This window comes from Tamandua tetradactyla, chromosome 10 (genome assembly GCF_023851605.1).
Source record: "Tamandua tetradactyla isolate mTamTet1 chromosome 10, mTamTet1.pri, whole genome shotgun sequence".
Taxonomy (NCBI): domain Eukaryota; kingdom Metazoa; phylum Chordata; class Mammalia; order Pilosa; family Myrmecophagidae; genus Tamandua; species Tamandua tetradactyla.
The window spans coordinates 13,731,674-13,759,471 of record NC_135336.1 but is presented as its reverse complement, the minus strand read 5'-3'; the positions used below and the strand labels follow the sequence as shown (position 1 = coordinate 13,759,471).

The window sequence follows — 27,798 nt, the reverse complement described above, 5'->3', positions numbered from 1 at the left end:
TCTGCTTCTCTTGAACATTTGATAATTTGAGTAGTATATGTCTTGATGTAGGCCTATTTGGATTTATTCTATTTAGGGTTCACTGGGCCTCTTTGATTTGCACATTTATATCATTTATAAGGGATGGGAAATTTTCCCTGATTATATCTTCAACCAACTTTCCCAGCCTTTTACCTTCTCTTCTCTTTCTGGGATACTAATTTGTGCTAATTTGAATCTGTTGTGTACTCCCAAAAAGTGAAGCTCTTTAATCTTTATTCCACATTGTCAGGTGGGAGCCTTTTGATTGTGTTCATGGAGATGTGACCTACCCAACTGTGGGTGGTAATCTTTGACTAGATGGTTTCCATGGAGATGTGTCATCACTCGTTCAAAGTGGGTTGTTTACTAGAGTTCTTTAGGAGGGAATCATTTTGGGTAAAGCTTCAGAGCCCATGTAGACAGAGACCTTTGGATATGAAGAAGGAAAATGCCTCCAGGGGAGCTTCATGAAAGAAGAAGCTGGAAGAGAAACTAGTAGACCGCCCCTTGTGCCCTCCCAGCTGAGAGAGAAACTCCTAACTTCATCAGCCTTTCTTGAGTAGAGGTATCCTCTTGCTGGTACCTGTTTGGACATTTTCACAGCCTTAGAACTGTAAACTTGCAACTTAATAAATTCCCCTTTTTAAAAGTCCCCTGTTTGTGGTTTATCACATTCTAGCAACTTTCAAACTAGGAAATTAATGATTCTTATATTTGTGTGCCTTTTGTTGTCCATCATTTCCCTAAGATCCAGTTCCATTTTTTCCATCTTCCTTGCCATGTGTTCTTTTGTGTGCTCTAGTTCAATTGTTCTGTCCTCTAGCTCATTTATTCTTTCCTCTGGTTCTTTGAATCTGTTATTGTGTATATAGTTCTAATATGGAGCTACCGTATCTTTCATCTCTGTGAGATCTGCTATTTTTCTATTTAATTTTTCAAATTCTTCTTTATGTTCTTCTAGCATCTTCCTAATTTTTTCTTTATAACTCTCTTTATTTATTTATTTATTTCTCTATAGCTATCTTTGAGTAGTTGTTCTGTATTTTGTGTCCTCTTTGGCATTCTGATTTGGTCCTTTGGCTGGGCCATTTCTGCCTGGATATTCATATGCTGTGTGATTTTCTGTTGTGTTTGGTGCATTTGATTATCTTAATATGATTATTTTGCAAGTTGGTTTCCTTCACTCTTCTAAAGTTTTGTATATCCTTGGTTTTGCATTGAAGGTTCCCTTTTGCACTTGGTTTGTCAGTAATTCTTCGCCAAACCAAGGCTTGGATCTCACATAGGGGATACAATTCTACTTTAAGGTCTATTAAAAGCTGGGCAGGGGTGCATGGATAGATACAGTGTTAGAATGCCCACCTGCCACACCAGAGACCTGGTCTCGGCTCCTGGCCCATGCACATACCCCCCCCCCAAAAAGAATTAAAAACAAAATAAAACATAACTCAGCAATTGTAAGTCCTGAAGTCAGAAGTAGACACCCCAAGATATATCGGTAATTAACTCAGACTGGTGTTCACAGGAGAGAGAGAAAATAAAAAACAATAACAATAAAAAAATGGAAAAATATATATATTTAAAAAACTAGGCAGATTGGGAGTTTTTCAGATGCACTTACTGGTTCTTCTTAGCAGGTGGTGCTCTTGAGACACCTCCTCCCCTCAGGCCCACCTTTCACTGAGTGCGGCAGCTAACTGGGAAGATGGTGTGTGGCAGGGGCACTGCTCACAGTGTGTGGTGATGGGAGGGTCGATCCTGGCACATGGGACAGGTGTGCCAATTGCTGCACCTAGTGGAGCAGCTGATCACAGCATCCAGTACCAAAGGATCCACCATTCACCACACCCAACATGACAGCTATTCATGGCTCCCAGTGGGGCAATTAATCCACATTAATTCACTGTGGACAACTAGGTACATTTCTGGGCTCCCCACAGGCACTGTTGGCTTCAAGACCACATGGGGAGGTTCCCCTGGCCAGTCCCTTGTGCAAGATGGAGCAAAGTGGTAGTCCACTCCTTCAGATCTGCACTTCTCCATGCACTGCTGCCCACCTCTGTTGGGGTCATGGCCAATCAGACCCACCCTGATCTCCCTGTCCTGATCTCCCCACCTCTCTCTTCCCTATGAAATATTGAAGACTCTCTTGAAACACTCATGCCCCAGAACTGCAGTTCCAGTCATTTTTATCCTGCCCCTATTTTGTTCTATGGAGTAGGGGTGAATCCAGCCTACCCTATTCCACCATCTTCCTGGAAAATTATTTTTATAATTTTCATTTCTTTGATGAGATTCCCTATCTATCCACTAATTATAGCCACCTTTTCCTTGAAGTCATTCAAAATATTAATAATTGCTATTTTAATGTCTTTGTATACCAGATCCACCACCTGGATCATTTCTGTGTCTGTCTCTGTTGACTGATATTTTACTTGGTTATAGGTCACAGTTTCCTCTTTCTTTTAATTACTCATTTTTAAAAAATCATATGCTAGGCACTATGAATAATACATTTTAAGGAGTGTAGACTATGTGATTTTTTTCCTTAATAGATATTGAGTGGTATTCTTGCAAGCAGTTAGATTACTTGTGGTTCCTGGGGAGGCTTGTGGTAAGGATCTACTAGTGATCTATGGGAGGCTTGTGTTAAGGGTCATTTAGGATGGGTATATTTCAGTTCTGTTTGTAGTCCTAGGACATGGTCCTTATTCTGTAGCATGTTCTTTTCTCCTGTAGTGTATAATTTCTGGAGTCTCAGGTTAATGAATGAGACGCTCGTTCAGGTGTCTCTGTTCTGCATGGCTGCAACTCCAAAGTCTTTCAAAATTGAGGAACTCTGAAAGCTGAATAGAGACACCATCCCATAGAGTCTGTGCTCTGATAGGCTTAGTAGAGTTTTATCCAGTTCATGTGCGGCCCTGCTCTCAGTCAAGAACCTAGAAAAAATTCCCTAATATGGACTTCTGGTACCCTTCATACACAGCTATCTCTTTTCTAGTATCTTGCTCTGCAAATTCAGCATCCCCAAATTCCTATCTCTGCCTCCTCAAAGAAGCATGATTACCATACTCTGCTTGTGATCAACCTGCATGTACAATGAACTGGTAACTGCCCCCAGGCAGAAAGCCAGATTGCTTGTAGTGCTTACTTATGTACTTCTCAAAAAGGTCACAGTTCTGCTTTCTATTGTTCAATACATAAAAAGAGTTGCTTCATATGTTCTGTTCTGTTTAATCATTGCATATGGTAGGAGGACATGCCCTATACTAGTTTACTTCATCATGGCCAGAAGATTAATTTCACTAATACATATATTTTCCAAACCAGCCCTTCATACCAAAAATATACCTATATCATCTCCTTCATTTCTCATGAGCTTGGCAGAGGGCAAACATCTCTGTATCTCAATAAGGTCAGCAAAATCACTGGGTGATTCTTACAACACTTGCCTTCCAGTTTCCTCACAAAACAAACAAACAAACACACATAATATTATCTGAAAATTTGAGCCACTCCCTCAGGGCTCCTTTCTAGGCCAGAATTTCCTAATCTGTGTTCCAAGGAATGCTAGTTCCAGAAGATGTTGAAAGGTATTTTGGAAACAAAGTTTTTCCTTATCAACTTGTTTTGGGAAGTGTCATATCTGTTTTTATCTTCCTGAGAGTCACGTGCACATTAACATATTAAAGACAACAAGTTCTGTTGAAATTTTTCGCTTAGGTAATATTTCCCAAATACAATCGATTCAGTAGAATTTTCTCCTCATGGAATGTTTTCTAATCATGGAAATATTTGCTCCTTAGGTTCATAGATTATCCAACCTCATATATCTTTCCAAAATCTTTGGAAAAATACTACTCAGAAGGGAAAAAGAGAGGCTTTAAGCTTGGTAATTGGTCAAAAATAGAAGCTGCTTATAGGGTATTTAAATTGATCAGTTTGGGTTGGGCCAGCAATTAAATAATTTAAATCTTTCCAATAAAGTCTATGTTTGAAATACAAAGTCAAATGTGCAAACAAGATGTTATAGAAAAAAGGACTTTTTCTTTAAAGCTGATGGACTCAGATCAGCATGCTTATTTTTTTAAACCCCAGAAATCTGGAAATACAGTGCTATTCAAAAGAATTTCATATATATACTGCATTTTTTAGATAACCCACATATAAAAATTGTATTAATCATTTATGAACCTCTCCTAAAATATTTTTGGAAACACTTTCCAGCTCATACACTTTTTAAAGACCAAATGACATCATGTCTGTTGGTATATATTTGTTCTATAATGGAAATCAAAATGCTTCCCCATCCTACCATAAAATAACTGCTAAAAAGTTTGTCATTATCTTCCCTAAAAATAAGCACCTGCGGGCGGGCCACAGTGGCTCAGCAGGCAAGGATGCTTGCCTGCTATGCCAGAGGACCTGGGTTTGATTCCCGGTGCCTGCCCATGTTAAAAAAAAAAAAAGAAAAAAAATAAGCACCTGGAAAATGTGAGTGCAATAAAACCCCAAAATATAGTTCTGGGAAATTAGCTAGATTTAAAAACCTCTCCCTGGAGGAGTTGCCTCAGATGGGAAAGAAGCATATCCTACAGTGAGTGGGCTTTAGTTTCAAGTTTTTCCTAGTAGGAGAAACTCTTGCTGATTCCCTTGCTAGGCAGACTGACTGTCTACCTGCCTTCTCCTCCTTGCTGCTTTGTTAGCCCTAGAGTATGATGTGCAGTTGATATATACTCATTCATTTATTCAGTCCATTCATTTATTCAGCTATTCATTTGTTGATTCAAACTGATAATAATAACTTTGCCAATGATAAAAGCACTATTCTAGAGATGCTAAGATATTGTGCTGGTTTGAAAGGAAGTATGCCCCCTAAGAAAAGCCATGTTTTAATATAAATCCCATTTCTTAAAGGTAGAATAATCCCTATTCAATACTGTATATTTGAAACTGTAATGAGATCATCTCCCTGGTTGATGTGATTTAGTCAAGAGTGGTTGTTAAACTGGATTAAGGGATGACATGTCTCCTCCCATTTCGGTGGGTCTTGATTGGTTTATTGGAGTCCTATAAAAGAGGAAACGTTTTGGAGAAAGAGATTCAGAGAGAGCAGAGAATGCTGCAGTGCCACGAAGCAGAGAGTCCACCAGCCAGCGACCTTTGGAGATAAAGAAGGAAAACGCCTCCCAGGGAGCTTCATGAAACAGGAAGCCAGGAGACAAAGCTAGCAGATGACATCGTATTTGCCATGTGCCCTTCCAGCTGAGAGAGAAGCCCTGACTGTGTTCGCCATGTGCCGTCTCACTTGAGAGAGAGACCCTGAATTTCATCGGCCTTCTTGAATCAAGGTATCTTTCCCTAGATGCCTTTGATTGGACATTTCTTTAGACTTGTTTTAATTGGGACATTTTCTCAGCCTTAGAACTGTAAACTAGCAACTCATTAAATTCCCCTTTTTAAAAGCCATTCTGTTTCTGGTATATTGCATTCCAGCAGCTAGCAAACTAGAACAGATTTCATGGTGAACAAAACTCAGTCCCTGTCCTCATTAATTCTACATTCTAATGGGGAAGAGGAACAATTATTCAATCAAGTCACAGAGAGAGAAATGCTATAGGGAAAAAGAAATATCTGAGGAAGTTACATTTGTCCAGTGACTTGAATGGGGGAGTAAACCAAAGAAATATTTAGGGAAAGAGCTTTCCAGGCTGAGAGAACAGCAAATGCAAAGTCCCTGAGATTGGGACTTTTGTTTGACTCTGATAGGTTTCAAACAGTAAGTGGATGCATCAGAATCATAGGTGATTTGGGGAACCTAAAACATGAATCATGTTTCTGGGCTCTGCAGTCTGAGGGTCTGATGAAGTAAACCAGAAGTGGGGCCTGAGAACCTAGATTTTTTAAAAAGCATCCCCCAAAGCTTTAATGCTTAGGCTGGTTTGGGAAACCCTGATCTAATCCATCTACCTCATTTTACAGATGGAGAAATTGAGGTTCAGCAAAGGAAAGTGATTTTGCACCTGTCCCAGAGTTAAACAGTGATAGGGCCGTGCTAGTCCAATTAGTAGTGCTCTTTCTCTTCTACTCCACTGTCCTATCCCCTGTCTTATCCCATTCTCCACACTGCCACGCCTCTATTATTGAAAATGATAGCTACCATTCATTAAATATTTATTTTAGGCATTGTGTTAAGCCCTTTACTCATAGTGACCTATTTTAATCCTCACATCAACCCTATGAGATAGGTGTGCTTATGATTCTCACTTTACAGGTGGGAAAACCAAGACTGGAGAGGATCAGGGATTTGCCCAAGGTCACACAGCTGGCCAATGATGGCTCCTGGCCATCTGCCTCCCGAGTTCATGACTGTGGACTCTACTGCACTGCTGCCTTGGGCTGACTCGGTCATGAATGTTCCTGGGATGATCATTATGCTGTGACTCACTCATGTCAATGGGAAAACTCAGCTTTTCACCCTGCACACATCCCGCTGACGTCCGCCATCTCATTATGCAGGCAGCTGGCAGTGCAGGTAAAGCCCATGATGTGCAAGTTTAGGCAATGGAGTCTGTCCCTTTCGAAAGTAAGTGTGGTCTGGACATGATTTACTTATGTTCTGGAATTTTCAGGTGACTCAGGTTTCCCTTTAGTGATTTTTGCAACCAAGCTCTGCTGAGAATACAGAAGGTGCACGCTGGTATGCTTGCTGCATGGTGATGGCAAAGCATGGCCCGTCCTCTGAGGCATGGCTGCATCTAAGTTCCACCTCATTGCCATTTCTTCCGGAGGCTGGGATGGCTGGATGTGTCATTTATCTCACTGTGGGGGACTCAGAGGCCATATCCAAACGTGAAACAATATTACTCCGATCTTCAGGAAGCTCACAAACAATTGGAATTCATGACAGAAATTAGCATTAGTCCACCAGAGTGCTAGAGATAGAGAGACCCGTGGAAGTTCAGAGAAGTTCCTGAGAGGAACAGGAAGGTGTCTATTGAATCTGTCTTGATTTCACAGGTAGAGAAAGGGAAAAGGAGCTCTGGAAAGAAGAAACACACTCAGCAAAACCACAGAAGTGTAACATGGCATGGCAGTTTTGGGGGAGGGAGCATGGAAACTGATAAATGCTTTAAATCAGGGAGTGATTCGTTGTTTTGTTGATGCCTAGACTGAAGAAAGTAATGAAAATATTACAAATGTCAATTAAAGTTGAAAGTCTCTTATGTCTATAGCCCTTACATTGGGAACAGCACACAAAACTGAGGAAATAGTTTTCCAGTATTTAAGAACTGTTACTCAGTTCAGCAAGGATGAATACAGGGCTTAGAAGAAAGTTGTACAGCTCTCATTATGGGTGTGACAGTATATACCTGCAAGGCAGGACTTCAAAGTGAGACAGATTCCATGATATATTTTTTATTAGCTTTTTCGTGTCATACCCCCCAGATACCCAGACCAATAGCAGAGAACATATTCCACTGGGATCCTTTTCAAATATAATGGTGAGCATATGGTTCACTGACTGCTATGATTCTCAAAATACCAAGGTGGTATTTTACTATATTATTCTTAATAGATTTAATAACAGTTAACAGGTCAAGGGTCCAGAAGGAGGGTGTTGGATGGGAGGATGGACTCAAGGGAAACCTCAAAATTCTGTTCCAGCCCTGACGTGTTACGTTATACATCCAGTGGCAGGATCAGAGCTTAGGTATTCACTGGCCCAAGCTGCCTTGTTTGTCCTTCTGGGAAGCTCTGGTATCTCGATGAGACACTGTGGGCCCTCCCAGTACCAACACCTTTAGAAAATGGTTATCTGTTTCACACCAGTTCCTTCAGAAAGGATGAAACTGAAGCAGAGATCTTGAAAAAAATACTAACAATATTAATATTTACATTAATCGTGCAATTACCCGTGAAAGCGTGTCATGTCTATAGCCATTATGTTTGAATACAGTGTGGATAGACAAAAAGTTGAGGAAATAGTCTCTCAGTATTCAAAAATTAGAATCCAATTCAGCAAAGAACCTTCCACATCTTCAACAAAAGAGTAAAGTTCTGACATATGATCATTGTTTCACTTTTGTCTCACTCATGAATTGGAACAAAAATATCAACCAACTTTTATGTCAGATCTTATACTCATTTGTCAATTACAGTCATGTATTGGCTACAGACCCAAGATTTCAGTAGCGATCAATGAAAGCATCCTGAGATGGAATTGACTGTGTGGAACTTACAAAATAGATAGTATTGCATAATTTATTATATGTGTGCTACCTTTGTGATATCAAAAACACTTATAATATACATACATATGTATATTTTCCTCGGCAGAGACCCAGTTAAACATTTACCAGCACACCACAGCCAAGGCATTTATTTTTTGCAAATTGACAAAGAAGAAAAATAATTCTCTCGCATAACAGAAAGAAATGGTTTCTGGAGCACAGCACTAATTTGGTTCAGATCCAGAGGGTCTCTCGGGAGCAGATGAGGAGCAGATCATGGGATACACAATTGAATGAATAATAGCTTGCTCCTTTATAATACACAATGCACTTTATTCAAGGATTGCAAAGATTTTAGCAACAGAAGCTCCTCCTAGCAGCCTCTGAGGATGATGCTTTGCTCCCATCTCTCCTAAGTGACTTGTTCCAAGAGTAGAGGGTCCAGGGTTGGCATTTCCTAAATTCTTTCCTCCCCCATTGCATGCAGCCACAGCAGCCTCCTTGCATGGCAAGGCTGCACCTGCCTCAGAGTTTTGCACTTGCTCTTCCTTCTACCCAGACAGCTCTATCCCCAGATGACTGCACAACTCAAATTCTTACTTTATTCAAATGTCACCTCCCCGACCAATCAATCTAAAATATCACCTCCTCATCCTCCAACACTTCTCTGCTCCTTGCCTGATTTTATTTTCCCTCCTCGTGCTTCTCACCACCACCTGGTAGTATACCTTTATTTATTATCTAAGTCCTCTACTAATATATAATTCCATTAAGGCAGAGATTTTCATCTGCTTTATTCACTGTCATATCCCCAGAACCTACTTTATTCACTGTCATATCCCCAGAACCTAGAACAGCTCTTGGCACAGAGTAGCAGGCATTCACTGAATTTTGTTGAAAGAGTGAATGAATGAAGTTGGCTCAGATTTTTCTTTTGCCTTGAGGTTCAGCTTTTGCCCCACAGTCATGGGGCCAGAATCAAATCGAGGTGTGTGGGGTGGACCGAGTAAAGCTCACCTCCCACCTAAGACAGGAAGCACACCTTGCTAGTTTGCTGCTGCTGTCTCCCCCGAGGTGGCACCCCGCTTTGTCAGGGGCTTACCCTCCAGTGAAACCCCACTGGGTCTGAGGCTTCCGTGTCGGTGTGTTTTCCAGTTGTGTCCTTATCCCGTTGCGTGTGTGTTGACACACGCACCCTATCCGCCTTCTCTGACCAGCCGTCCTTGTTTAACTTCCCAGAAGATGGATGCCTCCTGACTTTGTTTTGAATCCCACTTCTTTGACTTAAAGAGGATGAAGGGGCAGAAACCACAAAAGCTGTTTAGAATTTAGTCTTCCCGGTTGTTTGACCTGGGAAATAGATAAATAGGAAAGAAGGGAAGAAAAGTAAAAAAAAAAAAAAAAAAAAAAAAAGGGAGCCTGAGCTGAGCTCTCCAGCTGGGGGTCCCCGATGGGCCGGGCTGACGTGAGCCCAATTACGGTCGGGGCGCAGTGCACCTGCAAGGAGTTAATGAGAAAAATTCTCAGAAGCGGCAGCTCCCACAAGGGCTCCGATTAGGACCCCACAGAGGCAGCTCCGCCCCCCTCCCCCGGCACATTCTAATGATGGGATTAATCTCAGCGGGTTGCATTTAGGGACTCTTCACCTATTGCTTCGGAATACGGAGGAGTTGTGGCTGGACTTCCTTTTCAGTTTCTTTAGGGCTTTTGGATTTTGAAACTGTTTCAGAACTTAATACTAAAGAGGCATAAGTAAAAATATGAGGGGGTGGTGGGATGGCCAGTAGGCCATATTCAAAAGAGGTCAGACCGAATCATTTGGAGAATTAGAGGATGGTGCTGAGACCGGAGTTCAATAACCACGCATCTCAGACGGGGAGACTGAGACCCACAGGGACACTCACAGATCAGGGGACCAATACGCCAGCATGGGGCAGTGGTGATGAGTGGGCTCTGGGCTCTGAATCCCAGTTCTGTTTCTTACTGATTGCGTGGCTTCAGGGAAGCTACCCGACCTCTGTACTCTCTGCTTCCTTATCTAAAAAGGAATTGAGGATAGCCTACCTCTCAGAGTTGCTGTAAATTTTATATGCATGAATACACTCAATGCCCTCAGAGAAAGTTCTGGCCCAAGGCAGCCTCAAGCAAGTGTTTGTTATTTGATTATGACTGCCTGCTTTTCCAGCCCCTCTTTCTTGGCCCCACTCAGAGACTATGCTGGGAAGTTGGTGTCAGACTCAGGCTGCAAAGGTGGGTGGATGGTTGTTTTGATGCCCTTCATTTTAGCCCCACAAAATCTAGTACCTGCCAGGTGCTCTGCTGCCAGTATATGTGAGTAAAAGGCCTAAGGAGTCATTGGAAGATTCCCAGCCTAGGAGTCAGAGGACGTGAGTTCTAGAGACTGGTCTCTCCTGTGCCAGCCATATGGCCTCCTGCAAAACTGCTTCACCTTTGTGCACCTCTTTTGAACATTATTTGTTCATTAAAAATCTCACCGGATGAGCACTCTCCCTCCTCTTTTCCTCTAGCATGTGTATCTGTACCTCTCTTTTGTTTTCCTCCTCTTTTCCATTGTTTCTGAATTGTCTTATTCACTTCCACCCTTGTATGACTGAAAGTTCTTTGAAGATAAGGACATGGTCTTACTAATTTCTATTTTCTTTACAGTGCCTGAAAGGTACATGGTACAAAGTTAAATTGTTCAACTGCTACATAAATACATTTAGTTATTCTGCAAAAATAGGTGCGACCTTTGCACTTTACAATTCTTGCTTCTAATTTTTTTCAGAGTTGCATGGACCTAATAAAAGGAATGATTTTTGTTCTCATTAACAAAAATCTATGTTAGGTATCATTTGCATAAGCTGTTGGTTTGAAAGCAGGCACATCTCAGATTGCTTTAAACATGCAACAATTCTTGCTCCATCTGAATCCCAGGTATCTAAAACTGCTAGTGCTTGCAAGCTAATGTCACCATGGCCATTCCCTACACATTAATCGTTCAAATGGAAATTACACAAAGACTTTGTCAAAGATCTAGGAGATCAAACATGAGGTTCTCGATCTGTCCAACCAATCCTGATTTAGGGGGGAAAGGTAGAGGCTGGGGCATTTGTTCAAATGATTTGATTAGCTAACACACATTTAAAGTACCTGAATGGTTGTTGAAAAGGAGTTTGTCTTATCACTAGAGGCTGCATTCTTGAACCTGTAAAATAAACTAGTTAGTTAGCATGCTTTTATATTCTCCCATGCCTTTAGATATGCCTACTTCCAGACATGTTTCAGGGGGGTTGTGATTAAAGGACATTTTGGGTATAGTATAGGGACTGAATCTCTTGACAATGACTAAAAAAAAAAAAGAATAAAATCTATTTTACATCAGCTGAATGTCTCTAATTGGGTCTTAAAAACCAGACAATTCCCTTCAAGACAGCTGGGGCTTTAGGTAGCCCCAAACCAATTAACTCAAATTATATAATTTTCTTCCCACCCCACCCCCCAAAGCTTGACTTGCTCATTCAGTAAAGAGGAGGATTAGTGCAAGCACCAAGGAGTCCATTCTCTGACTGCCTTGCACTACATACTGAGTTCTGGGCCAGCCAAAGGCATCCTGGCTGGGAAGAAGGAAAAAGAGAGGCTACAGTCAAGCTGCCTCCTTGGTATGAGTCTCTTCTTTCTTGACCTACAATGCAATTCAGCATAAATATGTTACTGGATTAACAGGCAGCAGAATGCATGCTTGCCTTTAAATGGAAACAAGCAATCTTTAGTCTTTCCAAATCTCTGAAGGTGTACAGGAGCTTTTAAGGCAACAAACACATGAGATGCTCAGAAAGGAGCAGAGGAATTGGGATAGTTATGGAGGAACCTGATAGGTACATGTGGGCGTGAGTGTGTGCGTTTAAAGGAGCAAGGAGCTGTGCCACAAATGGATTTCATGTTTCTTCTTTTTCCAAAGTGAGGCTGGGATAAGCATGGGACAAACGATAAGGTTATGTAAAAACTCCAAAGGTAAATTTCCAAATTAAAAAATAATTTAAAAAGATGGACTAATGCTTTACATCACAACTATCTCACAAGTAGGTTTAGTAAAATGTGTTACAGTACAGCTTAAATGTTTTCTGTTTTATATAGACTATTATATTTTTTGGTCCTTGTTAGAAGATATGAAATTTCCAATTTGATAATTATGAAATATAAATGAATTTAAAATAGTTTATTTCTAATATGACAGGGTAATCAATGGTACCTTGAGGTTGCAGGATTCTTCAGGGAGACCCTTTCTGATATTTCTTGGTCTCTAGAATCCCAGCTTCTAAATACTGATCTTTCATGTACAAAAAAAAAACAGAGAGAGGGCTATGAATAGATTCCCCTGAATGTCTCTCTTCTTTTCTAAGCATATAAAATATGTTACCAAGCTCATCTAGATATTTTCTCACATTGTCCTATCTAAGAGGACCCTATTCTGGATACTGTTGGCTCTCTTAACTACCACATTTGAGTGGTTTCATGTAATAGGCTTCATTGGGGTTCTAGGTACTAGGATTTCTCTTCTAAATTTGACTTTTTTGTTCATCTTTCTGTCAGAAAGGGAAGTCTAGTGCTGTGGGTTGTACCCCAGAAAAACATGTTCTTAAATTTAGTCAATTCCTATAAATGTGAGCCCATTGTAAGTGGAGTTACTTACTGATGAGGCTACTTCAATTGAAGTGTGACCCACCTCAATCAGGATGGGCCTTAATCCTTTTACTGGAGTCCTTTATAAACAGAATGAGTTCAGATAGGAGAGAAAAAGCCACAGTACGCAAGAGACTGGAATGGAACCTGGAAGAGAAGGAAGAGACCAGAAGATGCTGCTCTGACTTACCATGTGTTTTGCTTTGTTAAAGCTGCCAGAATGCAATATACCAAAAACGGAGTGGCTTTAAAAAAGGGAATTTATTAAGTTGCAAGTTTACAGTTCTAAAACCTTGAAAATGCCCAAACTAAGGCATCCAGATAAAGATACCTTAACTCTAAAGATAGGCCAATGAAGTTCAGGGTTTCTCTCTCAGCTGGGAAGGCACATAGCGATATCTGCTAACTTTCTCTCCTCATTTCATAAGGATTCCCCTGGAGCACTTTCCTTCTGCATCACCAAAGATCTCTGGGTGTGTGGGCTCTGTTGGCACTGTAGCTTTTTCCAAAATGGTTCCCTCTTAAAGGGCTCCAGTAAGCAACCCTGCCTTGAATGGGTGGAGACACATCTCCATGGAAACCATCTAATCAAAAGTTACCACCCACAATTGGGTCGGTCACATTTTTCATGGAAACAATAAAAAAGATCGCACCCAAATATCAAATGAGGATTAGAGAACATAGCTTTTCTGGAGTATACGACAGTTTCAAACTATTCACATTTCATTCTTTAGACTCCAAAAAGACATGTTCTTTCCAAATGCAAAATATATTCATTTCATCACAATATCACAAAGCCTTAAACCATTTCAGTAAAAACATAAATGCAATACACAGCCAGAAACAGTACAAAATTTCATCAAAATCAGTTACTGGCATGGTCTGTCCTAAGGAAAAACTCCCCTCTGGCTCTGGACCTGTAAAACTCAAGACAAATTATCTTCTGCCAATATACAAAGGAAGAACAGTCATAGGGTACATATTCCCATTTCTATAAGGAGAAATTAGAAGGAACACAGGAGTCAATGGACCCAAACAGTTCTGAAAACCTTCAGGGCAAACTCCATTAGATTTCAAAGCCTGAAAGTCATTTATCCTCAGAGCTTTAGAAAGTGTCAGTCCCACCCTTTCCAAGGCAGCGGTCCTGCTCTCTCTGAACACTGACGTGGAGTTTGTGATCTTGGAAGACACTGGGAAGACCACTTTTTCTTGGCTCTACCATCTCCAAGCATCGCAGCAGCACCCAGGCTCTTGCCATCTCTGGGACACATGCTCAACCCCTTCAGAACAGTGTGGTGGCAGATAGGCTCTTCCCAATCCCCAAGAAATGTACTCCACCCTCTCCAAGGCCTGCGGCACAACTCTTCCAGAACGTCAGGGTGGAGGGCCCACCCTCTGACTTCGGGGCAAACTCACCCTCTCCAAGTGCTAGGGTGGCTTCATTCTCCTGGCCCAAGGTTTCTTGGCTTCAGACCTTAGCTTCCATGGTTCTGCCTCTGAAGTTCTTTTTCCTTCAATTTGTCCCTTTTCTTCCCCTTTTAGCCCAGACTGGCAGTGGCTCCATTTATACAGATCCCATAATACCCCTACTGGCTTTCTATGCAGTACGCTGGGATTATGCCCATCAAACCAAAGGACTTTCCACAGATCTTTTCTGGACAACTCCATCTCAAATCCTTGCTTGTACTGTAATGGCTAACTGATTCCATGTTTGATCAAATTCTCATGTGGGGCACTATTCTCAGAAATCCACTTTCAGGAAGTCCACAATTTTCCAGACCATCAATTTCTTGCTTCTTTGTACCCAAGAGTTCAATTTTCAGCTTATCTCTTTCCTGTCACATTTCACTATATAAGCTGCAAGGAGAAACCAGGCCACATTTTCTATATTGAATTTGGAAATCTCTTCTGCCAAATATCTGAGTTCATGGCTTTTGAAATCTGCCTTCCGTCTAAAACCAGTAGTTAATTTTGCTAAATTTTCTGCCACTTTAAAACATGGACCCCCTTCCTTCCAGTTTGCAATAACACATGCATCATTGCTGTCTAAGAACCTATGAGGGGTATCTTTAGAGTCCACATTTCTACCAACAGTCTCTTCAAAACATTCTAGGCCTTCTCTTTCAAGCTCGTCACAACTCTTCCAATATTGCAAACTATAGCAGTACCCAACTTCTGGTACCAAAGTCTGTTTTAGTTTGCTAAAGCTGCTGGAATATACCAGAAATGGAATTACTTTAAAAAAAAAATTTTATTAAATTGCAAGTTTACAGTTCTAAAGCCACGAAAATGTGCAAACTAAGACATCCAGAGAAGGAAAACTTAACTCCAAAGAAAAGGCTGATGAAGTTCAAGGTTTTTCTCTCATCTGGAAAGGCACATGGCAACATCTGCTAACTTTCTCTCCTGATTTCATAGGGCTTCCCTGGGGTGTTTTTCTTCTGCATCTTCAAAGATCTGTGGCAGTGTGGGCTCTGTCAGCACTGTAGTTTTTTCCAAAATGGTTCCCTCTTAAAGGGCTCCAGTAAGCAACCCTATTTGAACAGGTGGAGATGTTTCTCCATGGAAACCAGCTAATCAGAAGTTACCACCCACAATTGGATGAGTCACATTTCTATGGAAACATTCAAACAGCAATATTGAATGAGGATTAAAGAAGATGGCTTTTAGGGGGTACATGACAGTTTCAAACCAGCACACCATCTGACAGGCTAAGAACCAAGGGTCACCCAACAGCCAACCCCAGATGACCACGGTCTTGGGGAAGAAGCATTGCCTTGATCATGCCTTGAACTGGACATTTTCCTGGCCTCAAAACTGTAAGCTAATAAATTTGCCTTGTTTTAGCCAACATGGTATTTGCCTCAGCAGCTAGGGAACTAAAACAGCTGGTGAAGCTAAAGTTTTCTAGGATGCCACAAGTCCAGAAGTAGCATTTTGTCTTTGATGATGCCACCATCCCTTTAGGATTTTCTGGGATCTTTTCTTTAAGAAACTAAGCACTGATCATCAGTGTAAAATTCAGAGCTGGAGAAACATGTTTCTTAGCCCTTTGGTCCATGATACCTCTGAATAGGGCTTAGCTTTCTTGTTGATGGGCTTTTTCTTTGGGAGGGTGTCTTAAATTCAGAGGTCGTAGTTCCAGCCTGGTGTACTGTGAGAATCATTCAAGTAAAGCTTTGACTAAAACCCAGATTATGGATACCAAACAAAATAAAGATAATAGATCAAATTCTGAGAAATGCAATGAAGATGTTTGAGTCCGTTCCATCATTTTAAAGGTGGATCCACGGCAGTGTAAGAAGAAAGGTGACTTGTTTACAGTCATGTGGTGACTTAGTAATGGAGCCTAACCAGGACTCAGTTTTCTTAGCGCCTATCTACCCTTCTGATTGAACAGCATCCCCTGACTATCAATGCCAATTATATCTTAATCATAGAAGCATATCAAGTTATTCTTCTGACTTTATACATTAATGATGACAGGGGGACTCTATGGTTTATAGGATGAGGTTTCCCCCTGTTGCACTTGGCTGAACAAATTTGGCAACTGTGGTCCAGACACCAAGCCAGGAAAGCAGATAGGGATCATCACTGTTATTTCTTTCCACTGAATGTAAATCTGAGAGATATATTAATTAACACAATATTGCCTTCCATCTCTAAGCCTTAACTGACTCTCCACTTTGAACTTGTCACCAAAATTAAAGCACCACAGTGGTTTATTTTGAAAGTATCCTGAAAAGGATAATATTTGACCACTTCTCTCCTTAGCTTTACCTCCATGTACTGTGTGTAATGATCCAGAGAGAATCAATTGGACACTGCATTTTAAAGATAAGGATTGGGATTTTACTTCTGGGTAACCTGGTGACCCCAATCAATCTCTGTCTTACAAACCCTCTGAAGATTTGATGCTCCAGTCTGCAATTAAGTCCCAACTTCCAAGAATGGCAACAGATGTTGCAATCCAAACACCTTTATTAACTATTTATCTTCAGATGTGTATCAGCCATCTCTTGGACAACAGGAACAGCAGACTGTTCCCTGTATGACAAATCACATTCTTTCATCTTGAAGCTATTTTACTCTGATGATCCCTTTGAGAAGATAAAAGGAGGTACATTAAGAAGGTAGCAGGTAGTATTTAAATGTTTAAAAAATTTGCCCGTTCAAAAATAGTTGTCACCTACCCAGTGAAATTATTGCTATTAAGCTGTGTACATCAGGTATACAAGCAACAGATGGTATTTAGGTAGGCAGAAAACATAAGAGAAGATTTCGATGTTCGATTTTATTTTTTTCTTAAGAAATATACTGACTATATTTGTTTAGCCAGATTTTGGCTCTGATTGAAAGATGACTTCAATACCATAAAGAATGATCCTTGCCACCAACCTGTCCTACAAGGATATCAAGAGGATTAAGGATTATAAAATACGGTAAGATACTTTGAACACAGGGAAAGAAATACAAGGCAAATATTTTAAGCAGGTCTCTGCATAATCCCTTGCAAGTGAACTCATCAAGGTTTTGTTGTATGGCTGAACTCTTGCCTAGAGTTTACTGAAATTATTTCATAGAGAGGAAAATATACTAATATGGGATCAAGGAGGCTTCCCTCCCTTGATTTAACTCACTGGCTAAGTTCCTTTCACAAAGATAGGTGGAGTGGGAAGTCCCATCAGTCTTCAGGGCAGGGGTACATTTACAGGGAGGCCAAGGAAGTTTATGCTTCTCATCAGCCCTTTTAAGTGTTCTCATTGCCATTTTTCTTCATATAATTTGCACAAATCAGATATCTTAATCAGAATTGGTTAAGAAAACTGTATATTTCCACTCTGACTTCCCTTCCATCATACCCCCCCCCCCCACCTCACCCAGTGCCATCAGGGGGTGTTAAAATGCCCAGAGCAGTTGTGTAGTCTAGCTAAGGGAACCCTGAGTTGAGGATCCTTTAGTCTGGGTTTAGTGGAATATATTCCACTGGCACCTTCTGTGAACAATTAAATTATCTCTAACTTTTCTGATGCAGAAGTAACTTTCAGGAACACCACCTCCTCCCTTTGTGCCAACTCACCTGCTGTCATGACCCCAAATTGCCGGCCAAAGAATTAAACCATGACACTGGCACAGGAGATTTGTAAGTAATGAAGAAGAAACCAAGTTTGCAAGGTTTGGAGCTAAAAGCCAGCCTGTGGAAAATGTGTCTAATCATCACATACATATAATTATAAATGGAGGACTTAACTTCATAATACTTGGTCAGGACCAGTACTTAACAAAACAGTATTTATTATTATTATAAATGCACCATACATTTTTTCTTTTTCTTTTTTTTTTTTTTTTTTGCATGGGCAGACACCGGGAATCAAACCCAGGTCTCCTGCATGGCAGGTGAGAACTCTGCCTGCTGAGCCACCGTGGCCCACCATCATTTTTTCTTTTTAAATGGGAATTGTGTAGGATGGAATTTATCAACATTTCTATGTTTATAAACACAGACCTGTACAAGTACTATAAAAGTAATTACATTGAGTAAGAAATCATGAACTTTTTGCATCCCAACTTTTCAATAATAAAGAAGCAAACTTCAGGCAACTGTACTAGCAGAGATACTAAATTATCTTCCTTTCTTCTCTATTGTAAAGACCATATAGACACAATGGAACCTGTTTTATTGAGCTTGTCTTTATCGTGTTCTGCAGATACGGTGTTTTTTTTTTTTTTTTTTTTTTTTTTTTTAAGAGAGAGGGAGGAAGGAAAGACAGAGAGAAGGAAGGAAGGGAGGAAGAAAGGGAAACATCTTTAAACATTTTCTTGTTTTATTGTATTTTGTTTGTTTGTTTGTTTTTTACATGGACTGGGGCCGGGAATCGAACCGAGGTCCTCCGGCATGGCAGGCAAGCACTTTGCCCGCTGAGCCACCGCGGCCCGCCCAGATACGGTGTTTTTTAACAAATTGAAAGTTTGTGGCAATCCTACATCAAGCACGTCTTTTGTCACCATTTTTTCCAAAAGTGTGTGCTCACTTCATGTCTCTGTGTCACATTTTAGTCATTCTTTTAATATTTTGAAATTTTCAATATTATTATATTTGTTACAGTGTAATTGTTTTGGGGCAGTGTGAACTGTGCCTGGGAATGACAGTGAGTGTAAACGATAAATGCTGTGTTTGCTCTTACGGCTCCACCAACTAGCCCTTTCCCATCTCTCTTCCTTTCCTTGGCCTCCTATTCCCTGGGATGCAACAATATTGAAATTTAGACAATTAATTAAAGCCCTATGATGGGCTCTAAGTGTTCAAATGAAAGAAAATCTTGCATGTCTCTCACTTTAAATCAAAAGCTAGAAATGATAAAGCTTAGTGAGAAAGGCACGTCAAAAGTTGAGATAGATTGAAAGCTAGGCCTCTTGTGCCAAACACTTAGCCAAGTTATGAATGCAAAGGAAAAGTGCTTGGAAGAAACTAAAAGTTTACTCCAGTGAACAAATGAATGTTAAGAAAGTGAAACAGCATTATTGATGATATGGGGAAAGTTTTACTGGTCTGGATAAAGATCGAACAAGCCACAGCATTCCCTATAGCCAAGCCTCATCCAGAACAAGGTCCTAACTCTCCTAACTCTTCAATTCTAAGAAGGCTGAGAGAGGTAAGGAAGCTGCAGAAGAAAAGTTTGAAGACATCAGAGGTTGGTGCATGAAGTTTAAGGAAAGAGGCCGTCTCTATAACATAAAAGTGCAAGGTGGAATAGCAGATGCTAATGGAGAAGCTGCAGCAAGTTTTCTAGGAGATCTAGCTAAGATAATTGATGAAGGTGGCTACACTAAATAACAGATTTTTAATGTAGATGAAACAGCCTTTTATTGGAAGAAGATGCCATCTAGGTGTTTCATAGCTAGAGAGGGAAAGTCACTGACTGGCTTCACAGCTTCAAAGATGTACTGACTCTCTTCTTGGGGGCTAACGCAGGTGGTGACTTTAAGTTGAAGTCAGTGCTCATTTACCATTCTGAAAATCCTAGGACCCTTAAGAATGATGCTAAATCTACTCTATCTGTGCTCTTTAAATGGAAAGACAAAGCGTGAATGAAAGTATATCTGTCTACAAAATGGTTTATTAAATATTATAAGCCCACTATTGAGAACTGCTGCTTGGAAAAAAAGATTCGTTCAAAATATAACAGCTGATTGACAACGCACCTGGTCATCCAAGAGCTCTGATGGATATGTACAATGAGATAAATGTTATTTTCATGCCTGCTGGCACATCCATTCTGCAGCCCATGGGTCAAGGAGTCATTTTGATTTTCAAGTCTTATTATTTAAGAAATATATTTCATAAGCCTATAGCTGCCATAGATTGTGATTCCTGTGATGGATCTGGGCAAAGTAAATTGAAAACCTCTAGAAAGGATTCACCATTTTAGATGCCATTAAGAACATTCAGGATTCATGGGAGGAGATAAAAATATCAACATAAACAGAAGTTTGGAAGAAGTTGATTCCGACCCTCATGAATGGGTTTGAGGAATTCAAGGCTGCAGTGGAGGAAGTCACTGCAGATGTGATAGAAATAAAAAAAAGAACTGGGATTAGAAGTGGAGCCTGAAGATTTGACTGAATTGCTACAATCTCATGATAAAACTTGAATTGATGAGGAGTTGTCTCTTATGGATGAGCAAAGAATGTGGATGTTTTTATTTGAGATGGAATCAACTCTTGGTGAAAAGGCTGTGAACATTGTTGAAATGTGTCCACAGAGATTTAGAATATTACATAAACTTGGTGGATAAAGCAGAGACAGGTTTAAGGGATCAACTCCAATTCTGAAAGAACTTCTACTGTTGGTAGACTGCTTTCAAACAGCATTGCATGCTACGGAGAAAATTTTCATGAAAGGAAGAGTCCATCAATGCAGCAAACTTCATTGTTGTTTTATTTAAAGAAATCACCACAGCCACCCCACCTTCAGCTATCATCGCCCTGATCAGTCAATAGCCATTAACATTGAGGCAAGACCCTCAGATGATTCAGCACTTTTAGCAATGAAGTATTTTTAAATTAAGGTATGAATGTTGTTTTTTTTAGACATAATACTATGGCACACTTCACAGACTACAGTCTAGTGTGAACATCACTTTTATAAGCTCTGGAAAACCAAAAAACTCGTATGACTCACTTTATTGCAGTGGTTGGAACAGAATCAGCAATATCTAACTGTAACTAAATCATCATCTAAAGAAGTAATCAATAAGAAGTCAGTCAAAAAGTACAAAAAGGATGGGCCACGGCTCAGTGGCAGAGTGCTCGCCTGCCATGCTGGAGACCCGGGTTCGTTTCCTGGTGCAAAAAAAAAAAAAGTATTATAGAGGTGCATCAATCACCTCACATTAATAATTACTAAAAGTACTAAGTCATTTTTTGGATATTGAGATGTTTATTATATTTGCCAGCTTTCTGAATAAATATCTGTATGTACCTAATTTTATATTTGTAATCTTTTTGTGTTTTTTTCTAAAAGATAAAGTCCCTCAAAATTGCCTGTGTTTTAGCACCCACAAAACTTGGATCTACCTTTCGGGGGGTGTCAGGTGGCAAATCTTAATCCTTCATCAAATATTAATTTGATTCCGAAGGGGCCTTGGAGAACAGCTACAGTCTTACTCTCTGGCTCCCTTCACTTCCCCCTACCCCCTCTCCACTGCGCCTGGGGAAGTTAAGGCTTTGAAATGAAGCTTCCTGCCTGTGATCACAGCCACAGCCTGCACATGGCAGAAGTTGGACAAATCCATACACAAAGAAGAATGGGTCCTGGGACCTGCTGGTCAGATAGGCCAATAGCGGAGGGACTGAATTCTCTGAGAGATCCCAGCCCCATCCTACTCTTCTGCTGGCTCACACGTGACCTTGGACAATGCACTTCCCTCTTTGAGACTTGGTCTCCCCATTGAATTCTTTCCACAAAAGTGGCAGCCGCCCTGGCGAGGCAGAACTGTGCATGGCATTTTGGAGGAACAGCAGGGAGGCCAGTGTGCTTGGGCCGAGGGAGCAAGGAGGAGAAGTGGCATGGGGCACAGTGAGGGAGTTTACTACCAGGAGAGGGGGAGCCTTTGGAGCTTATGAACACTGGAGAGACAACTGTCACTTCTGCTGCTGTGTGGAGACTAGTCTGTAGGGAGTGAGGGCAGAGACCAGATGAGAGGCCATTCAGTCACCCAGGCATGGCCTGGGGCAGGGGCTGGTGGGAAAGGTGCCCACAGTTACCTCCCATACAAGGTTAGAAGTCACGGGTGCCATGCAGTAGGCACAGGAAGACAGCGCTGGCATTTGACCTGGCCTTGAAGAATGGATCAGATATGCTCAAGCAGAAATAATGGGAAGAGGGATATCAGTCTTGCAGAGAAAATGACATGAACAAAGACGCATGTGAGAAAACTGAAGATTGTGTTCATAGAGATGGCGCTGTGTAGGGATTGGAAGTGAGGACTTTAGGCTCTGTGACCATGGGCCAGCTGCCTCACTTCCCTGTCCCTCAGATTCTTCATAATTATCGTCATCTGCCTCGGAGGGGTATTGCATGCAATGGGATGATCCCTGTGTGGTGCTTTGCACGGTGGGCACCTAGCAAATGATAGCACGTTCACTGTTATGACTACAAGTGAACATCAAGAAGTTCAGTGAGGCTGAAACAGTGGAATATGATGGAGGAATAGTAGGAAATTAGCCCAGCGGAGCTCTTACAGTGAAAAGGCTTGAATGCCATGCTATGGAGACAAAGTAGAAGGATTGCTGCCCGACCTCCTCAGGTAGCATTTCCCACACTTGCCTGCTCATGAGACTCACCGGAAGTGCTTAGTGAACATAAGGCTCCGCAGGCCCCTCCTTTGGGATAGGGCACAGGGAACTCTCTGCTTAGGAACTGTCTCTCTATCCCACTTTTTTTTTTTGTCTTCAATATTGCTAAGTCACTGCGTGTCCTTGGGTAGATTCCTGCTTCTTCTCTAAGTAGCAACTTTCTCCTCTGTTAGAAAAAAAAAAAAAGAGAAGTTGAGAGAGCTGAGTTGGACAAACTCTAAAGTCCCTTCCAGCTCCAAGTTTATCGGTTTATCAAACCGCCTAATCTTTGCAAAAGTTCTTGCAACGGCCACAGCCTGGAGACAATCTTTGCCAACCACGCAGCCAGACTCAAGGCTTTGGGGGTTACACAAAGGGCACCAAACACTCCTCCCATCAAGATAAGAGACGGAACATGTTGAGGGGCCTTTATCCTGGGTTGCTCACAAATGCGCCTCAGCACACACAGCTGTAAGAGTGCAGGGACTCGTCTGAGTTAACCCTTATCGCGCTGCAGCATGTGGCTGGTAGAGGAAGTGGAAGCAGTTAGATGCCAGCAGATTATGCCTCTGACTTCCTGGCTGTGGGATAGGGCTCAGCTCTCCCCTTGCTTGAAACAAATGAATTGGGTTTTAGTGCCCCTTATTGGAGGGTTCATGGTTCTGGGGTATGAAAAGGAAAACAAATAAGCACCTTTAATTTTGGATATAGCACGTCTGCCCTCCAAGTCTCCGTTTCTCCCTCTCAACGATGAGAGCAGGCGGACCAAATTATCTGCAGTTCTTAAGATTTTGGTTTTACGGTGGAATGCTTTTGTTTCTTAGTTGTTCTCAGAGATTGTGTTTCAGGCTTGATAATTGAAGATTCTGATGGCATAGCTTTTACTGACTCCATTTCTTTCCCCTTCCATGTCATATACAATGCTTTGACTTTACAGGGTGAGTTTAAAACTAATAGTTTCATCATAAGTGAAAAGCTGGCTTTGTATTTCTTGTCTCTATTAAAGGCATCTTTACATTTTTAGGCAAATAGTGTTAGCAGTGACCACATTAAGTTTTAAACTAAATGCATTCATTTAATCCCTATCTAAGGAATTGCAATGATTTCCTGATATACTTTCTAAAGCAAGAGCTGTAAATAACTCAATAATTTATTTTCTCATTCCAAGATCCAGGTGTGTGGAGATAATTTGTGAGAGGGGAAAAAATGTAAAAATTTCAGGAAAAATATATACCACCAAGGCTGTGATAGGAAGACAAAGGGCACCAAGAAAAGTTAAGGCATGGCATTTTTATGAGCAAGGCCTAAGGGTTTGAGGTAGGTGGGAGTTAGCTTCAGGGCTCAAATACTACTGCTTTCTGCAGATAATCTTTCCACGGTTATTTTCCCATGTGGAGCTCCCGTGTCTGGAGGAAGGCAGTGGCCACCCCCCAGTACTGGTGATGGCCAGCGGGATAGAACTTCCTTCTCCATAGCTGCCTGCTTCTGGGCCGCCGAGCCTGTCAGTGTGGTCTGGGGGCTTGCAGGGGACTCCCCTCCTTCAGGTGAAGTAGGGTCATAGAGAACAGGGGAATATGGCACAAGGGAAAGCCCTAAATATACCTTCCATTTCCTTCCCCCTCCCCCCACTAGAAAAACTGCATCCTGAACAGAGCTACCCTGCATAAGCCAGTGGGAGAGGGGCTCCCCAGAATAGCCCCTCAACTGCTGAGGCCCACTGAGGCTGGGCGTGGGGGGCGGAGTCCTGGAGGCCGCCGAGACTCAGGGGATTGAGAAGGAGTTGCTTGAAGAGATCCTGTCCAGGAGAGTTAATGTGCAGTTTCTGTTTGGCTGCAGCTAAGTTCTTGTGACAAATATTTATTGAGGGCTCATAAAAACCAGGCCCTGTGCTCAAGTATGCTTCATGACAGAAAGAGAAGGAAATATAGTCCTGTCCCTGGGGCACTTAAAGGCACCTGGGGGGAGACTCACATGCTCAACCAGCACCTGAGGGCCTGGGGCCGGGAGCCCCAGCCTCTTTCTCTGGTGGGGGGCATGAGCTTACTTGTAGTGGCCCATGGCCCAGGACTCCCGTGGAAAGGCAGTGGGGAAGGCAAGAGGGGTGGCTAGGGCAGCCTGCAGATTATGGAGAGCAGTTGGCTTCTCTTGCCCTATGTGCCCCTGACTCCTCCAGGACACAGGATTTCCAGGTATTGTCTGTCTGCTGGGTCTTGGCCCTTTAATTCCAGCTAACCCAGCACAGGCCTTTGAGCAGCCTTCAGTGAGCAGCAGCTCAGCTTTCTTTGCTGGCCTCATTCCTCTTAAATCAAAACCAAAGTCCAGGCCCTCTTGCTTGCTTATTCCTTCCTCTTTGCAGCCTCTCCTGATCTGATTTTTGGACCAACCCCTCCTTATTCTGTCCCTATTTATATTCACCATGTACACACACACACCTACACACACACCTACACACACACACACACACACAGAGAGAGAGAGAGAACCAGCCCCTTTCCCCTTCAGAAGCCCTGGTGCTTTTTCCTTGAGGCCCCATTCAACTTCCATCAGCCTGGCAAACTGTCTTTTCTGAAAGTCCACCTTTGCACCGACCAGCTTGACTTGTGTTTCCACAGGTCTGGCTCAGACTTTACCTGGGGGACATTTTGACCTTGACCCCACGCTTCTGGGATGCCTCATGGCATCATTTGGTCTTTTTAATGGGCTTCTAACTGACCTAGCCCTCTAGGTTCATCATTTTCTGTTTCATCAGAGTTAGAAAAAGGTTGTGAGAACTAGAATTGTTCAGGATCTCTTATGGAAAGATGAGCGTGACTTCAGATAGCTGAAGTGCTTTCAAGTGGTCAAGGGGTTGAACTTGTTCTCTAGGACCCCAGTGAGTGGTGGGGATTGGACTACAGCTGAAGGATGGAAACATTAAGGACCCTGCACCTGCCTTTATAGTAGGAAAACAGTATAATTGAACTCTTCAAAAATGGCACGGGCTGCTTGATATCTCAGAAAGTAGCAAGGATACTTGATAGCTCAGTGACAATCTGCGACTAGAGACCGTCCTGACTCCGTTATCTATTGCCATGTAATAAACCACCCCAACCTTAGTGGCTCAAAACAACAATGATTTGTTCTTTCTCCTAGTTCTCCTGATTGGCTGAGCTCAACTGAGAGGTTTGGCTGGTCTTGTTATGGGTCAGTCGTGTGGCTGAAATCATCCAGCATCTTGACTGGAGCAGGAGGCTCTAGGTAGCTCACGCACGTACCTAGGACCTTGGTGGTGGCTGTCAGCTGGGCTTGTCTCTCTTTGTGGTCTCTTATCATCCAATTGGCTATCTCAGGATCCCATATATATTGGTGGGAGTGTTTAAAGAGAGCAGGGGGGTAATCAAAAAGTATTGGCAAAGTCCCTTGAAGGATGGAAAGAAAAATATGAAACTATTAAACCTTACCACTGGGGAATCCCCTGATACAGTGTCAAACATTAGGGACACCCAAATCAACAGACCAAGCCCTAGATTTGAGACTTGCTCTTGTGAAGCTTATGTATGTAGCAGAGAAGCTTAGCCTACCTATAGGTTTGCCTAAGAGCTCATACTGGAGGATCGCTTTTGTTGCTTAGAAGTGGCCTCACTCTCTCTAAGCCCAATTCTGCAAGTGATGTCATTGCCCTCCCCACTATGTGGGACATGACATTCAGGGGTGAAAGTCTCTCTGGCAATGTGGGAGAGGACTCCCAGGGATGAGTCTGGCCCTGGTACCATGCAATCAGCAATGCCAGCCTGACTGAAAGGGGGAAAAAAGTGTAACAAATAAGGTATCAGTGACTGAGAGCGTTCAAAAGAGTCAAGAGGCTACTCTGGAGATCACTTTTACACAAGCTTCAGCCTACCATTACTTACCAAACCAAAACCTAAACAATTCTAGCCAATGCTAAAGAACACATAGGGCAATATATAAGATTCTACGAAGTTTCCATGCAATTGAGTAACTTTCCAGAAACCTATAACCTCCTGTTGGGTCCCTGCACCAGATAAGTCCTGAAACCTAGAGGGTCCAGCCTCTCTAGAACATCAGCTAGTTCCATCCCCCATCTGGTATTATTCACAGCCCCCTCCAACATGAAAAAGTTAGAATGGGCATAGCCCAAATACCCCTAAAGAGTGGGAAAAAGATCAAAGGTGATGGTGGAGTTATACAGAGAAGGTAGAGTTTAACAAATGAGTATAATTACTGAATCATTATACTTATATTTCTTTTAGCCTCCAGTATCTTAGAGCAGCTAGAGTAAAAACCTAAAGTTATGGAATTATAACCTATACAAAACTCTGAATTCTACAACTAATTGTTATGATGTTTGTTTTTTTGTATATATGTTATTTTTCACAAAAATTGCAATTGTGAAGATAAAATGAAAATACTTCCAGCTTCCAATGTTCTGGAGCAGTTAGAAGGAAAAATCTGAGATGATTGTATGGTAACCCATGACAGACTCTAGGATCTATTCTGTAACTTCTTGTTGAAGAGTGCTTTGAAAATTATTGTTTTTTCTTTCTTTGTTTTGTATATATGTTATATTATACAAGTAAAAAAGTTAAAAAAAAAAAAAAAAGAGAGAGAGAACAGGGGAGGAGCTGCAAGGTCCCTTTAAGTCTAGGCTAAGGAACACAAATAACATGACTTCTGCCATATTCTGATGGCTCAAAAAAGGCCAGCCCTGGTTCAAGAGATGGGGAAATAGACTACATCACTTGATGGGAGGAGCTGCAGAGAATTTGTGACCATATTTGATCTATCCCACTTTCCAAACTGCCTCTGATTCTAAATCTTCTGGATGATCCCTTAGGATTCCATGAATCCCCTCATAAGGGCCATGTGGTGAATTTCCATGCCTGTGAAGCAGGGATCTAGTGTGGACACTGATTGTCTACCAAATGTCCATTTTTGCCCTTTTTTAAGGTATCTACTTCTTCTCCACACAGGAGAAGCTTAAGGGTGAGCTGACCTCATCCTAACTTCATTAGTAGCATTGGTA

The 27,798-nt window shown here is 41.7% G+C and overlaps 1 long non-coding RNA gene across 2 annotated transcripts in view; it reads left to right on the top strand.

The window, feature by feature from the left end:
- LOC143647810 (uncharacterized) overlaps window positions 1–27,798 on the top strand; it is a 135,111-nt gene that overhangs the window by 28,507 nt on the left and 78,806 nt on the right. The window lies entirely within an intron of this gene.